The sequence below is a fragment of the Schistocerca serialis genome, chromosome 1 (assembly GCF_023864345.2).
Source record: "Schistocerca serialis cubense isolate TAMUIC-IGC-003099 chromosome 1, iqSchSeri2.2, whole genome shotgun sequence".
In the NCBI taxonomy this organism is placed as follows: Eukaryota; Metazoa; Arthropoda; class Insecta; order Orthoptera; family Acrididae; genus Schistocerca; species Schistocerca serialis.
The window spans coordinates 195077326-195094537 of record NC_064638.1 but is presented as its reverse complement, the minus strand read 5'-3'; positions in this window follow the sequence as shown (position 1 = coordinate 195094537).

Here is a 17212-nt window from a genome sequence, read left to right as displayed (position 1 = left end):
AGCCAATAGTGACCGGAATACCGGAATGAATTTATGGAGCAGTTAATTTCCTTGCTGTCTTCGAAAGCTGCGGGCAATTATTCACATGATATGGAAGTAATATCTGTCGAATAGAGGCTTCGAGGAACATCAGTTATTGCATAAAGTTGCGGGAAACAAAGTGAAATCCTCAATAACTAATTGTATATGAGAACATTACATAGAGGAATGAAGTGCTTAGACAAAAAAGACGAATTAGCCAGGGGTTTTTGTCGCATTAACGATAAGTATTTTGTGAATACTTGCATTCTCTTCGTATTGCTAAGCACAGAGGGATGTACGAATCAATTCTGAACTGCTTTTTACGAGCTAAAGATATTGTCATTGTTTACTTAACTAATTGTCAGTGCAGTTCAAGCTGTAAGTTACGTCTGCAACAGATGTATGTGTTTCTCAACCAGGTTTTATGTATTTACATGAAATTATTGCATTTTACAAAAACTGAGGCCCAACGGTAGCGACCGTGTCATACTCAACCAGTAGTCGTCAGTGGATGGGGATATGTAGGGTCATGTGGTCAGCACACCGCTCTCGCAGTCGTTGTCAGTTTTCGTGACCGGGACCGGTATTACTCAGTTAAGCAGCTCTTCATTTCGCCTCAGAAGCGCTGATTGCACCCGACTTGCCAACAGCAGTCAGAAGACCCAGACGGTCACCCATCCAAGTGCGAGTCATACTCCGACGGAGCTTAACTTCAGTGATCTGACGGGAACCGTTACAACCACTGCCACAAGGTCGTTGGTTACAGCCGTCGTCTGACACATAATTTATTTTAGTAGCGACAATAAGCCAGCTGTGGGTATTTCAATACGTTATTCGTAATGAAATATTTGGCAGTCCTTAGAGTTTGAAAAGCGTGTTACAACTATCGAACTTTGCGGGGTAACAAGTGCTGCTAAACCTAATAGTTTTATCAGTATTGCCAATATGCACATTGCGTGTATTTTAATAAGTAATGCTGACAGAGGAATTGTAGAACTATTTAATTTTAAGGCACACTGTGCTTACAAAGTGTGTTTTGTCCTCGAGGTAATACGATATTATTTTGCCACAGGTTTAGAATTTTCGAGACCTCGGTCTCGATGCAGCATCGCGTTGACTATCTGTCGTCTGTATCACCATCTGTGATCGTGTTATCTCTAGTCAAAGCAGATTATTTTTGGTAATGCAGTGTAAGTGATGCATTGAAGTAAAAACACCTTTCTTCTCGAAATGGTATTTGTGCGAGGATGTTGTTTTTAAATATAATATTTTTGTTTATGTTGGTGTTATTTAATAGTAGGTTGTAGGAATTACAGATTTACAGAGCCATATTCCGTTTGGTAAATACTGCTGCAACTCGTTTCCTTCCTAACAAATGGTTCAAATGGTTTTGAGCACTATGGGACTTAACATCTATGGTAATCAGTCCCCTAGAACTTAGAACTACTTAAACCTAACTAACCTAAGGACATCACACAACACCCAGTCATCTTTCCTAACATCTACTGTGAGTAGTTCAAAAGCACTATTAAACATCGACTATATTTTCTATGGATACACGATGTTCTTCCCTCCTAAACTTGGGGTGGGGCATTACTGAAAAACGTTAGGTGAAGACACTACATTCTGTAACAGAGTATCAAACTGAAATGTCAAGACCCTTTGCATATTTAGATACAACTGTTATAATTAAGGTATGGAAATAGTCAATTTGATGGTGTGTTGTGACTTACGCCAAATACAGGCATAAATAATTACATTCTGCCAGTAATTCTGACTGTCTGTCTGTTTATGTGTTCAATGGCTATTTTAGCTAATAAATATTTTCTGCGTGCTCAGGTTATTACCGATCCTTTAGAGCCAACCGGGAAAGTAACCTGTCTGTTATTTATAACAATTTAGGCAAGGAAATAGCACTATGGTACGTACTTTAGAGTTCACAATTACTGTTTTAGGCATCATTTGACAGATATGTGTGTGGAAAATGTTCCGTGTTCTTGGACGCTGAGGTGGTTAGTAATAATTCAGTAGACAGTTTTGACACAGTTCAGACAGCGTTGACGTGCAAGCACAGTTCACAGTTCACTCCCCGACGGCTGATACGGGCTGTGTCACGGCGAGTAGAGAAAGCAACGACATCACTCCGAGAAGAACTTCCTGCAAAGTGGGCAGGATCCGACCTTAAACAGAACAGCCGTCCTGGCCTCTGGAAATGCTGTTTCAGGGCAGAGGAGCGGCGGTGGCGCCTCACAACTTTGGGTGGCATGGCTTCTTCCTAACACCTCGCTGGCGCCTCTTGAGACCGTTTTGCAGTGCAGTATCTCTGCGGTGGTCAGTACTTTTTGGGCCGCTCTCAGATCTAGACGACACCGCAGCAAATATATTGGTAGAGCACTTGCCCTCGAACGGCAAAGGTCCCGAGTTTGAGTCTCGGTCGGGCACACAGTTTTAATCTGCCAGGAAGTTTCATATCAGCGCACACTCAGCTGCAGAGTGGAAATATCATTCCGGAAACATCCCCCAGGCTGTGGCTAAGCCATGTCTCCGCAGTATCCTTTCTTTCAGGAGTGCTAGTTCTGCAAGGTTCGCAGGAGAGCTTCTGTAAAGTTTGGAAGGTAGGAGACGAGATACTGGCAGAAGTGAAACTGTGAGACCGGGCGTGAGTCGTGCTTCGGTAGCTCAGTTGGTAGAGCACTTGCCCGCGAAAGGCATAGGTTCCGAGTTCGAGTCTCGGTCGGGCACACAGTTTTAATCTGCCAGGAAGTTTCATATTGAGATAATTGATGTGAACACTGCAATTTTTTATTTTGCTGACGTACATTTGCAGACATTTTACGCTTATGAAGGATTTTGAGACACCTGTCAAGCATCATACATGTGGTAAATAATTTAGTTGATGGTGTGCTAAACCGTACACTACGTACAATACACAAGTGCACCCATCTGTTGACAACAAACAATAGTACTATAAGGCAGCAGTTGATTTCATGTCGCAGTTAGAAGTTTCGGAGAAAAGCATTCAAAGTGAAACCTGTTTCTGGCAACTATATATCGTTAATTTCTAACTTACGTTGCATATCGAAATGTTGAACTGTTTATGGAGAGAGTATTTTATACTTGTTCTAATAGTCTGTCCTGAACGCTATATAGTTTTTAATGAAATTCATAGATGCAACTGCCTTGACAGTTCACATACAAAAAATTTCAGATCTTGTGGATACTTTTGAGGGCAACGGCCTTGCTGCAGTGGATACACCGGTTCCCGTGAGATCACCGAAGTTAAGCGCTGTCGGGCGTTGTCGGCACTTGGATGGGTGACCATCCAGGCCGCCATTCGCTGTTGCTATTTTTGGGGTGCACTCAGCCTTTTGATGCCAATTGAGGAGCTACTCGGCCGAACAGTAACGGCTTCGGTCCAGAATACCATCATTATGACTGGGAGACCAATGTGCTGACCCCACACCCCTCCTATCCGCATCCTCCACGAGGATGACACGGCGGTCGGATGGTCCCGGTAGGCCACTCATGGTCTGAATACGGAGTGAGTGAGTGGATACTTTTGAGTGTGATGAAAAAATTCATCTTGTTCAAAAACTTTTGAGCAAAGCCAAGATGGCTGCTTTGTGATTGCTCGTTTCATTTTAACGGAGGTAAAGTGCTGGGACATGTTGTGATGAGAGGGGCAGGGGGATAGAGGAATGGAGGGTTTACAAACGATAACTGAGCCAGTTCCATTACCTTGAATTTACTTTAATTTCCTACTAACACAACTGGATTAGTTCCACAATATTGGGTTTCGATTGGTCAGAGATAGGAGGGTGGGTGGGATGGAGGGAGGAGGTGGAGGGGCTTCGCTCGTAGTCTTATAGAACAAGGGACTTGATTTGCCATGTGACAAACTAGGGGACACTGACTGCCACCATCTTGGATTGTGATGTCACAATTAGGTCAGTCACGTGGATCACATGATGTAAGATTGTAGAAATAGTGGTCTGGAGTCGAAGCACGTACTACTCAGCTCAGTTCACAACAACCCCAGGACCTACGCAGAAGGGACTACGTGACACTCTTGGAATCCACAGCAGATCACGAGGATACGGACAGGTTCAGTGCGAGATCGAACGACTACGAGCAGAAGTCAACCACGTTAATATAAGAAGAGGATCTAGAGTCCAGTCTATTTCTATTCTCTTGTATTGTGTGAGGGGCGAAAATGCGTTGCTAGACATTAAAAGTAATTAAGCGTTGCCGAATTGAAAAAGACATTGTTATTGTGTTGCGATCAACTACAGTAGAGTGTGGTATGCGAGACGCTGAACAGTAGGCCGGTGATAAAAAGGGTGAGGTGGCAGCTTCACTGTTAGCCGTTCTGTAGTTTGGCAGCGAATGAATACAGCAGGAAAGGGGGGGGGGGGGGAATGTCGGGCACATTAAAACGGCTCACTGGCGGTGAGATGGGAGTGCAGCCGGATGGAGGTGGAAACGTGCTAGAATAGATCTACGTTCATACTCGGCAGCAGCGTCAAGACTACAATGCTTCCTTGTAGACTTAGCCATTGTTTTCATTTATTAAAAAAGTGAGGACAATATTTGAACCATTAATTTAAAAAATCGAAACATGTGTGCATGTAAATTGGTTTACCCAGTTCAGCAAATATTTCCTCAGTCTTGAATAAGTCACGTAAAAATTAACGACTGCCAGAAAAGTATATTCCATTCAACTTTTCTATAAAAGATGACTAAATTCCCTAGAAAAATTCATAATATTGCTTATAATATTGGACATAGTTTCCGCCTTTCATGCAAAAACACTGCTTTTTTTTTCTTCTTACCGAAACATGTATCAGTTCTCTGATCCATCATCGTTATGTTTGTTTATTGAAAACGTAAAAAGTGATCGTAATTTGGGTGGTAACTGATCATAACAGAATGAGATCTAAAGAAAGTTTTTGTTCGTTTTTCTTCTTACCGCGATTTTGCATTAAATGGTTTTTCAGGACCATGCGTATGGTGTCCTGCTCTCATAGCTTGTCATCTGCAAACCAAACGGTGTAAATGCGAATTTCATCGCCTAGTTAACATATACCTTGATTTTTTAAGAAAGGTGATTTTGGTGTGGCAAAATGTTTTGTGTGTATATTTCTTATTACTCATGTTTTATTGTGAGTTATCCTTCCTCTTTTGCGTTCTTAGGGCACTGTACATACATATTAATGTACTTTCTGTTATTTAGATTTTACACAAGCCTTTTTTACTTCGCAAACGCATTTACCACTATGTTGCTGTGTTTGCTAACGCTGTCGGTGTTGATTTGCTAGCGAGAGCGTTTGGCAACTAATTTGAATTTTGCTTACTTTATTTCCTCTTTCTGTGTGCGTGCGTATGTGCGCATGCGTGTGTGTGTGTGTGTGTGTGTGTGTGTGTGTGTGTGTGTGTGTGTGTGCGCGCGCGTGCGTGCGTGTGTGTGTCATCGACGTAACGGTACAAGGTTTTTTTTTTTTTTTTGTCTTCTTATGTGTGTGAAGGTCCTGTTCTCCAAGTTGTTGATGAATACGTTGACTACGAGGCCACTAATTGGTGATCCCATTGGCGGCAGTTCATGTTGGCAATAAATAAGAGCCACTGACGCTGCCACAGAGGTGCCGAAACATGTTTGGGTAAAAGGGAAAAAAAACAACGTTTTTGCATAAAAGGCGGAATCTATATCCAATAATTATACTGCATGCACGGTAAGAAAGACAAGAGCTGGAGACCCAAAAGCTGAATATTGCTGAAAATGTTTCGTGTTGCGTAGGACTGAGCAGCTATTTAGGCAGAAAACCCAACTGTCGCATTCGTGTACCTCTGTTAACTACAGCTGTTTAAGAAGATTGATTTAAACTACAATTGTTGTAATTTCTGTGTGTGTCTGAGCATTAATGACTGTAGGGACACGTTAGCTTGAATATATGAATTTTGTTTACTTGTTTTTACTGGTTCCAGTACATAACTGTTGATTTTGATGTAGATGATTTCAATGGAATGGCTTGAATTTGTGGCATTGTCCCCGGCTCTTTTACTTAAACTGTCGTGCAACAGGGCCCATGAAAATTTTCTTTGTTATGTCCCAAATACGTTCATACTCTATGGTGTGGTTTGAAACGGTCTGAAAAGCTTGTGTGTTCCAGGAGAGGTTGTGCTGAGGGATAATTGTCAAGCTTTGCTGACAGCTCCTAACTGGCCAATTTCTATGCAGTTTTGAGTCACGATTACGCAACTGATTTTCAGTTATGCAGACTATACTTATACCACAGTAGAGGTGGAATTTTTACAACTGTTTATTTCTTTACATATGTTCTAAAAAGCGTAGCATCGACACACTGTGTCCAGAAATAATATTTCCTGTCTCTTTTATTGGCAACTAATTGTGCTGGAGTAAACAGTCGCCGCCACACCGGTTGGCAAAGGTGAAGTACGAAAATCGATTAGTAGGCCCTGCACTAAGCGCGTCTACCAAAAGAGAGGCGGGAGACACACCACAAGCAACATGGCTCCATCTCGCTCTGGACAGTGTGTATTTAGGCCGCCGGCGCTGACTGGAGGGCCTCACTCAATCGTTGAGTGTAACTCAGTCATCTAGCTTACCATTCGTCAGTTTACTCGCAGAGAGGGTTTGGTTCATCACAGGCTACGACAGTATATAGTGACCAGATTAGCGACTACAGTGGGACTGTTAGTGATGAGCCTGGGCCAGAATACATGGACTCTATTTAAGTTAAGTAAAGTTTCCAGTTCACGTAAATAAAGAACCATATTAATCCACGTGAGCACTTGTGTTGTAGAAAGAAGGTACCTACCACCTATAACAAATCCTCTCCCTTGCTTTCTTGCCATACAAGAGTCCACACTAATCATCTTGGAGAATGAAATACCTTTACACAGTGAAAGACCAAATTCACTTGGAGCAGAAATGTACAAACTCAACAAAAGCCTATGAAGGCTTTACAAGGTGTACTGCAGCTAACAACGAACTCTGACACACAGCACCAAATACGTTCCAGTAAACACATGCCAGCAAATGAACTGTTTGTGATGACTGAAAATGTGTGGTAACGAGTCGCCACTTCAGTATGAAATTTACTCCTAGTTAGTACAAATGTATTTGAAATTTTTCGATTGAAATCTCATATTATTAGGTGTTTAGGAAGACGATGTCGTTAGAAATCACGGATGTTAACCCACAGCTTTATCAGTGCGATGCAATGATTGAAATTCTTAATACATAAATGGATATGCAATTTGTAACTGAACCGAATAGACCTTTGATGTAGTTGCTTGATTGTAAGTACCATTAAGAACAGAAATTTTGCAGAAGGGCATCACCCTTCTCTGACGATCACCTTGTTGTCAACACCTGTTGGCAGTGTACGCAATTACGGCATACAACCCAGGTCGATGTATGCGAAGGAACCACCATTTGGAATGGAATAACGAGGGTGCAAGAATGATGCGAATGTTGCAAGTAAAATAATGAAATAAACATATTAGTGAAACGGTCCAACATGAATAACTAGTCTGATACAAACGGTACCAGTTTTATATATTAACAGCAAGCGTCAACGAGAATAATAGTAAATGATAATTTTCATTTTAAAACGAATAATTGTGGGTTGCGTCTTTCATTTAATCATCTTCCCAGAAAACGTCACCACTCAGCGTGTGACACACAGAACCAGTGCTCGCCGTCTTGAGGTAGAGCATAGCACACCTTTAGCATAAAAAACTACCGGAGTCAGTGCTCACGTACAGATATTGTGTGTTGCTGGTACAGGTCCTGCTCGATCTTTCCGTTTTGAACCATCTTGGTTCGTTAGATCTCGTCTTATTTACGCAACATAATTTCCCGGTGCCCCGTTACGCATCAGTAACATTCCCCAACCATTTAACATGGCTGAAATTGCAGTCTGTATGCTGTAGATTCGGCCTTAATCGAAAATCTATCATTTTATATAAGTTTATACCAGTCACGACGATACTTCGTATTGAAGTGAATATGCCGGTACAATAGCCGCATGGTTAGCAACCGTGTGTAACCGCTTGCACGATGAAAAATGTGCTTAAGGAAAGAAATAGAGGTAATCCATCGACACATATTCAGGACAAACCAAGAAGATAGCGATCTTGTGAAACACAACTACGTCTTTATTCGGACGAAGTAATGAGTGCTGTCTAAGGGAGACCTCAACTTGATTCGATATTTCTAGATTTTTAGAAGGCAATTGACACCGCTTTTCGCAAGCTGCGTCTAATCAAATTCGTGCCTGTTACGTATTGTTTCAGTTGTACGACGAGATTTGTGGTATCCTATTAGAAACGTGATACAGTTCGTAGCAATTGATGTAAAGTCATCGAGTAAAACACAAGTCATACTTGGCGTTCCCCCATGAATTGTTATAGACTGTCTGTTATTCTTAATCTATGCAGACGATTCGGGAGACAATCAGACCAGCCTCTCTAGATTATTCACAGATGATACCGTCATTTCCCATCTAGTAATCTTATCAAGAGATCAAAACCAGATTCAAAACGATTTAGAGAACCTATCTGTATGGTACGAAAAGCGACAATTGACTACAAACAATGAAGAGAATTAGGTCACCCACATGAGTAATAAAATTTAACTTACAAAAAAAGTCACATAGATCTGAAGGCTGTCAATTCGACTGAATATTTAGGGATTACAATAACGAACAATTTAACTGCGAGCTATCATAGACAAAATGTCTTGGTAATGGCGAACCAATGACTGCGTTTTGTTAGCAGAACACGTGGAAGATGCAACAAAGAACGCATACACTAAACTTGTCCATCATCTTCTGGAATATTGCTACGCGGTATGGGAGCTTTATCAGGTGTGACTGACAGAGAACATCGAAAAATTGAAAGAAGGGGAGCTCTCTTTATATGGTCACCAAATAGAGAGTCACGTATACTTCATGCGAGTACGAGTGGTAATCATTAAAACAAAGGTATTTTTCGGCGAAAAGTATTCACGAAATATTAATCATCAATTTCCTTCTCCGTATAATATTTTGTTGACACCCATCTACATAGGGAACATTGATCAGTGTAATTAAATGAAAGAAATTTTTAACCTCGCAAGGAGAGATTTACATGTTTGTTTTTCGCGCGCGCTGTTCGAGAGTGGAACGGAACGGGAATAATGTGAAAGTGGGTCAGTGAACCCTCTGCTTGGCAGTTAAGTGTGAAGTGGGGCACAGGAGTCATAAACTCGTAGAAGTAGACGTAGATGTAGGTGTAGTGGCGGCTCGTAACCACACATTCTCTACTACCTCGCCAACGACTAGATCGTTGACCCATGCTTACTACAATGGATTTACTTAAATTACCGTACACTTGAAGCCAGTATCTTTCCGATATTCATTAGGATATAGTCTGTGTAACTGCGAGGAGAATGAAACTGACGCTCGCCAAAAGGAGTTCACCCCCACAACGGTAACTGGTTTCGTTGCCCCTGCTCCCGGAGTCCTCACTGTGTTGTACCGAGTGCGGGACACAGCAGAAGCCTACCGCATTTGCTAATTTCACCGATACCTAGACAGATATTACTTTTGAATTCGTACTCCTAACAGAAAATGCTGTCCCGCTGAATGGCCAGAGCAAAGATTTGCGAATTGCGTGTGACGAAGGTGTGACAACTTCTTTTCTTATTTTGTAGAACCACGTTAGCACGAACGTTGATTTCTGTAACCTTTGTTCCGGAAACTGACAGTTCATTTGTTTTTTTTTTGTAATGATATCCGATTGTCTACCACGTTTAAAGCAAGACTGATATAACTTGACATTTAGAAAACATCTTTCTTCGTTCAATAAGTCAGTGGGTCCGTGTCTCTTTGCAGCACTAACCTTGTGGTCTGCAAGCTACTTGCCCCGTCGTCTTGTTGTAAGAGACAGACACTAAACACAAGAGCTGTGTTTTGAGATAAGTATACTTGTCACATCTCGCAAAGATTCTCTAGATGACTCTTATTTTGAGTTTTCTAAGAACGATACGGTATGAACTACCGAGGCTCTGCAAATTTTATTTATCGGCAGATAGCGGGCGTGCGACTTACGAATTAAATGTGTCCCTTGTGCAGGAATGGTAATACTAATATGAGAAAACGAAAATTGAAGTACCGATTTTTAGTATTAATTAGACGACACCAATGGGACTTACACAATTCGAAAGGATCTTAGTCACATATGTGTACAAAAAAAGTTCATCTGTGTACGTAGCCGTAAAAGGAAGTAGATGCTTTCATGTTCGTAACCCTGGTGATACCTTCTCTATTGCGCATTAATATATCCAATTCGCGAACACTGAAAATCGAAGTGCTATGGTGTGTAGAGATCAGGTGCTGCGGTGGAAATGACACGTGAAAGTGACAACGTCTCGTTATACCACGTTCTAAATACTATCAAGCCTACGTTGTTCCCTTGCAGTAACACACGCATACCGGCAGTTACAATGCGACAACCGCTACGTCAACGATGTTGTCAGCAGTGAAACTCAAAATGCCGTAGTAACAATGTCTGTAAATAAAGTTGTGTATTGACGTCGTTATTTCGCCTACTTTTCTGCACTAACGGGTCGGACTGAAAGGCAAGGAGCTAGAGAGACATAATTTTTGTGTAGACAGCATAATAGGAACAATGTGGACGTTGATCACGATAATTATATTTTAGTGTGCACTGGACGTAATTACAAACGATTTTGAAAATTATAATTGTGGTTTGATGAATTTACAGTACAGATTTCCTAATGAAAATCATTTCGTGTCTGAGATTACTTTATGCAGTACAATGGCGTTCATTTTGGGTTGTCACATTTGTTTTTCAACGCACTTAATCAAGGACTTACTTCAAATAATGGAACAATAAAAGAGAAATCCAACAGTCTGTTCAAGGTTATCCATAGCTACATTGTAGCATTTACTATGAATCAATATACCTCTAAAATTTCAGACAAAATTTTAAGTGGAGGATATCATACTCGGATGATGTCCACTGATCGAATTTCGACCACAGGCGATGCTAGTAACATTTACTGGATGTACGAATACAGGTACGATACGTAGATGAGGACATATGGAAGTTAGTACGACAGTCCGCGCGCATGCGTGGGCGAAGGAACATTGCATCTTACTCCTGAACAACTTATGCACTGCAGTATCGTATTTATTCGCCGACACTGGACAACTGACGTACAATTGAAAAATGTCTCTCCTGCACGGGTATACACAGGGTGATCAAAAATTCAGTATAAATTTGAAAACCGAATAAATCACGGAATAATGTAGATAGAGAGGTACAAATTGACACGCATGCTTGTGATGACATGGGGTTTTAATAGAACCAAAAAAATACAAAAGTTCAAAAAATGACCGACAGATTGCGCTTCATCTGATCAGAATAGCAATAATGAGCATAAAAATGTAAAACAAAGCAAAGATGATGTTCTTTACAGGAAATGCCCAATATGTCCACCATCATTTCCAACAATAGCTGCAGCCGAGGAATAATGTTGTGAACAGCACTTTAAAGCATGTCCGGAGTTATGAACAGACATCGGCGTCGGATGTTGTCTTTCAGCATCCCTAGAGATGTCAGTCGATCGCGATACAATTGCTACTTCAGGTAACCCCAAGGCCAATAATCGTACGGACTGAGGTCTGGGGATCTGGGAGGCCAAGCACGACGTTAATGGTGGCTGAGCACACGATCATCACCAAACGACGCGCTCAAGAGATCTTTCATGGGTCCAGCAATATAGGGTGGAGCGTCACCCTGCATAAACATCGTACGCCCCAGCAGGTGTTTATCAGCCAGGCTTGGTATGATGCGATACTGTAACATATCGGCGTACCTCTCACCCGTCACGGTAGCAGTTACAAAATCAGAATCACGCATTTCCTCGAAGAAAAAAGACCCGATAATGGTAGATGTGGTAAATCAAACCCATACCGTGTCTTCCTCGTCGTGCAATGGAGTTCCCACGACAGTTCAAGGATTTTCGGTAGCCCAAATTCTGCAGTTGTGGGCGTTGACAGACCCTCGGAGCGTGAAGGGAGCTTCGTCGTTCCACAACACGTTACTCAACCAATCGTCATCTTCCGCCATCTTTTGAAACGCCCACACCCCAAATGCCCTCCGCTTCACTAAATCTCCAGGTAACAGTTCATGATGCCGATGGGTTTTGTATGGATAGAATCGGAGAGTAAGCCTAAGTGCCAACCAAACAGTAGTGTATGGAATGCCCGTGCGACTTAACGAGCACCGATTTCCCCGTGCATAGACGAACACGCTTCATTCACCATTTCTTCCTGAACTGTCTCAGCAGCATTACGCCTTGTGCTCGGTCGGCCACTACGGGGTCTATCGTCTAAACAACCCGTGGCTTCGAACTTCGAAATCATTCTCGCCACAGCCGCATTTGTCAACGGACCTTTACCCGTTCGAATCCCCTTCGTATGGGGATAGGATCGTAACGCAGAACTAACACTTTCCCCATTCTGATAATACAGCCTCACTAAAAGCGCCTTTTCAGGTAACGTCAACATGCTGCGACTGCTGGCGCATCTGATTCTCTCTCTTTTTTTTTTTTCTTTATTGTTATTTTAACACCTGAACAATCAGGTAGGCTGGCAGCGGCATGCTACGCCGCTCTTCAGCCATAGTGTTGACAATAACAGGACAATAATGGAGAATTAAAATGAACATAGTGACGGGCAAAATATAGTGGGCACAGATACACAAAAAACACGGAGCCGTTCACACTCGACGGTAACGACACTGAAAACACACTGACATGGCGCACAGATCACTGATTAATCCGACGCCACAAGTGAACGTAGAAGCGTGACGGCGCACACTAAAAACACAAAACGACGTCACACACACGAGACACTGATGGCGATGAAGTCCTTGTGGCGCGCGCGAAAGTCCACGTGGCGTGTGCGAGTCCGGGGACCAGCCAAGAGTGGAAGAAGGGTGAGGGGAGGGAGTGGAGAGGCTGGAGAGGGGAGAACAAAGATGACAATGGTTGAGGAGATGGGAGGAGGAGTAGAAGAACAGGGGAGGGCAGGCCCAGGGGAGGTGTGGGGAGAAGGGGAGGAGGGAAGGAGGGTGCCCAAAGGAACAGACACAGGAGGATAAAAGTTGGTAGGAGGGGTAGATGGAGGGGAGGAGGTCATCATCAGGGAGGGGGAGCTGGCGGAAGCCACCTTGGGAGAGGGTAAGGAGGGTGGAGAGATGGAGACTGGGTGGGACGTGGGAATACCGGTGCGGCAGCGGGCGGGGAAGGGAGAGGACGGGTGAGACAAGCGGATGAGGAGGACCGAGTTTGTGGGAGGTGTACAGGATCCGTATCATTTCAAGGAAAAGGAGGAGGTGGGGGAACAGAATGAGATCGTACAAGATCCGCGTGGGGGAGGGGAGACGGATGCGATAGGCGAGGCGGAGAGCATGGCGTTCAAGGATTTGTAGGGATTTATAAAAGGTAGGGGGGGGGGGGGCAGAGATCAAGGCCGGATGGGCGTAACAAAGGATAGGGCGGATGAGGGATTTATAGTTGTGGAGGATGGTGGAGGGTTCCAGACCCCACGTACGGCCGGAAAGGAGCTTGAGGAGACAGAGTCGGGAGTGTGCCTTGGCTTGGATTGTCCAGAGATGGGAAGTCCAGGATAGGTGACGGTCGAGGGTGACGCCAAGGTACTTAAGGGTGGGAGTGAGGGCGATAGGACGGCCATAGATGGTGAGATAGAAATCAAGGAGGCGGAAGGAGGGGGTGGTTTTGCCTACAGTGATTGCCTGGGTTCTGGAGGGATTGACCTTGAGCAACCACTGGTTGCACCAAGCGGTGAACTGGTCAAGACGGGATTGGAGAAGGTGTTGGGAGTGCTGCAGGGTGGGGGCAAGGGCAAGGAAGGCGGTGTCATCGGCAAACTGGAGGAGGTGGACCGGGGGGTGAAGGCGGCGGCATGTCCGCCGTGTACAAAAGGTACAGAAGGGGGGAGAGGACGGAGCCTTGGGGCACACCGGCGGAGGAGAGAAAGGTGTAGGAATCCGTATTGTGGATGGTGACGTAGGAAGGACGGTGGGAGAGAAAGGAACCGATCAGACGGAAGTAGTTAATGGGAAGGGCGAGGGTTTGGAGCTTGAAGAGGAGACCAGAATGCCATACGCGGTCATAAGCATGTTCGCGGTCCAGGGAGAGGAAGATTGCGGAGCGACGGGAATTAAGCTGTTCGGAAAGGAGATGAGTGAGGTGAAGGAGAAGGTTGTCAGAAGAGAAGGACAGCTGAAATCCACACTGGGTAGCGGGAAGGAGGCAGTGCTGGCGGAGAGGCTGGTGGATGTGTCGGGTGAGGATAGATTCCAGTACCTTGCTGAAGAACGAGGTAAGGCTGATGGGACGGTAGGAGGAGACGGCGGATGGCGGTTTGCCAGGTTTAAGGAACATTAGGATACGGGAGGTTTTCCATAGGTCGGGGTAGTAACCGGTGGACAGGACTACATTGTAGAGCCTGGCCATGGTGGAGAGGAAAGAGATAGGAGCTTCACGAAGGTGACGGTAGGTGACACGAGGGTGTTGCGTTTTGTGTGGAGTGTAGCAATGAGATCCTGTGTAGTGATACGGGCATTGAGTTAACTGTGTGCAATGTTGTCCAAGTACTGGAAACCAGGAGCGTGGGGAGGGACGGAGGTGTCAGTTCGATCGCAGACATCCAGGAAGAGGGAGTAATCGAACTGGGGATCATCGGGGATGGAAAACACGTCAGAGAGGTAGGAGGCAAAGTGATTGGCCTTACTAAGGGAGTCAGGGAAGGGGTGATCATCATGGAGAAGAGGATAGTAGGGGGAGGGTTTAGTTCCAGTAAGGCGACGGAAGGCTGACCGCAACTTGGACGAGTTGATAGGTAGGGTAGCATTTAAACGGGTGCATGTCTGTCGCCAGTCCCGGCGTTTCTTAGCCGCGAGCAAATTACGGATGTGTCGCTGGAGTTGCCGGTGGCGTCGTAGTGTGTCCGGGTCATGCATGCGGAGGAAGGCACGGTAGAGACGGCGGGATTCACAGAGGAGGAGGACGGCCTGTGGGGGTAAGGTAGGACGGTGGGGGTGGATGGCGACAGTAGGGACGTGAGCCTCCACGGCCTCAGACAAGGCCTGCTGGAGAAAGGAGGCTCCTGGAGGAAGGAGGCTTACATCGTCAGGGTGGTGGTAGGTGCAGGGGTGGCTATTGACCTGGGTGGAAAGGGTATCCCGGTAGCAGTCCAGTTGGCACGGGAATAGTCATGGACGTACTTAGGGGGAGGGTCATTGCGTGGGCCGGGGCGGGGGCGACGACCGTCTCAAACAGTGAGGAGGACAGGGAGATGGTCGCTGCCAATTGGCTCCAGGACATCCACCGTTATGCGGCCAAGGCTGATTCTCTCATTACAGCTCCTTTTATACACGATTGTAATGCGCAGTCACTTACGTTTTGCTGTCCAGTGCCATCTGTCGGACATTTTCTGAACTTCGTTTCTTTCGGATCTAATGAAACTCCATGTCATTCCAGCCATGTGTGTCAACTTTTACCTCTCAATCTACAATATTCCGTGGTTTATTAAGTTTTCAAATTTATGCTGACTTTTTGATCACCCTGAACGCAATGAATCTACCAGTGCAGATTTTAGACACATGGCTCACGTGGCATGAAAGGTTGGGCCTGGCTGTGTGTCACAACAGGATAACCTAGTGGTAAGGCGAGCGCTCCGCGATGACTGGGAAAGCCGTGTTCGACTGCCGGGCCGGCACAGATTTTCACTGTCGTCATTCCACTATACAGCTGTAGGTGGTATATCTTCGCAACTACGAATACATTTCACGTCTTATAAGAATGTTCCTCTCGCAACAGATGATAGCACTACTTCGTGGGCTCGTTGAGATATCGTAGTGCTGTTAGGTAAAGAATTGTATGGAAATTAGGATCAAATCTGTAACTAAATGCACATTATTTATTTTAAGGGATGCCACCTTTTATTACAGTCAGTTGCTCTTGCAACAGCACCACGTTCAAAAAAAAAAATTTATGCGCTCTTCCATTACACTCTGTCGTATCACTTGCTCGTACATCAATCCAACTAATCATAACAACACATTGTACTAATATGATCCTCCTTGGCTGTACTTCAGTCAGAATTCATTCTGCGAGGCGGCGTTCAACTTTGGCCACAACATTCGTTTCCAATCGCAACATGTTTAATAACGTGAATATGATATATTGTAACAACTGACTACTGCGTCACAATCGTGACTTTAATAATGTGACATACCGTAACAATTAGCTACTGCCGTCACAACCGGCACCGTTTACTTTGTTCGTCACCCCGACATTCTCCTTAACAAACGTTTAATGGTATTTTGCAGCAAATGTACATATTTACAACACAGCCAGCCACACAGGACCGATCACGGTGGCTGCCTCCGCCCTCGCTACCGACCATTGAAATTGGGGTCTCTGCGAGAGAAGTGAGATTTGGCCTCGAGCGTTGTAGACAATCACAGCAAAAGAAATTTCGTGCTGCTATACAGCGTGTTCGTTTTTACTTGGAACAACTCGAAAAATACGCAACGTACGAAAAAAATATTCCAGATGAAAAGTTAATATTTTCAAAGTGGAAATCTGTCTGAGTGAAACCAGTACACCCCTTAACACCCCTTGCAGGTTGTCAAGTTCTCATATTCCCCTCCCCCCGCTCCCATTTTACTGCATATCCTAATTCTAAGTCAATAGATGGCTCTGTAACCGATAAAATTAATTTTTCCAACGTTTTGCAATTAAGGACCGACTCAGTTCGTTCTACATTGTAATTATGATAAAAATGTAAACATTTTTGTCCTAAATAGTAGATATTTTCGTAAAAAATTTAATTCAATTGGCGCTTTTGATTGTACAGTACAGCATTCTAGTGTAGTGATTTCAAAATTTGACAACTCATTTACTTTTTAAGGTGATGTTACTTTCGTATCCAAAACATCATAATGCTTGATTTTGGCTAGTCGCTTCGAATCTCATCATCATGTCGACTGATTTCGGTGTGTTCTTCCACCCAACTGCCATAAATCTCGCGTCGCTAATTTCACGCCTATACATTTCGCAAGCACT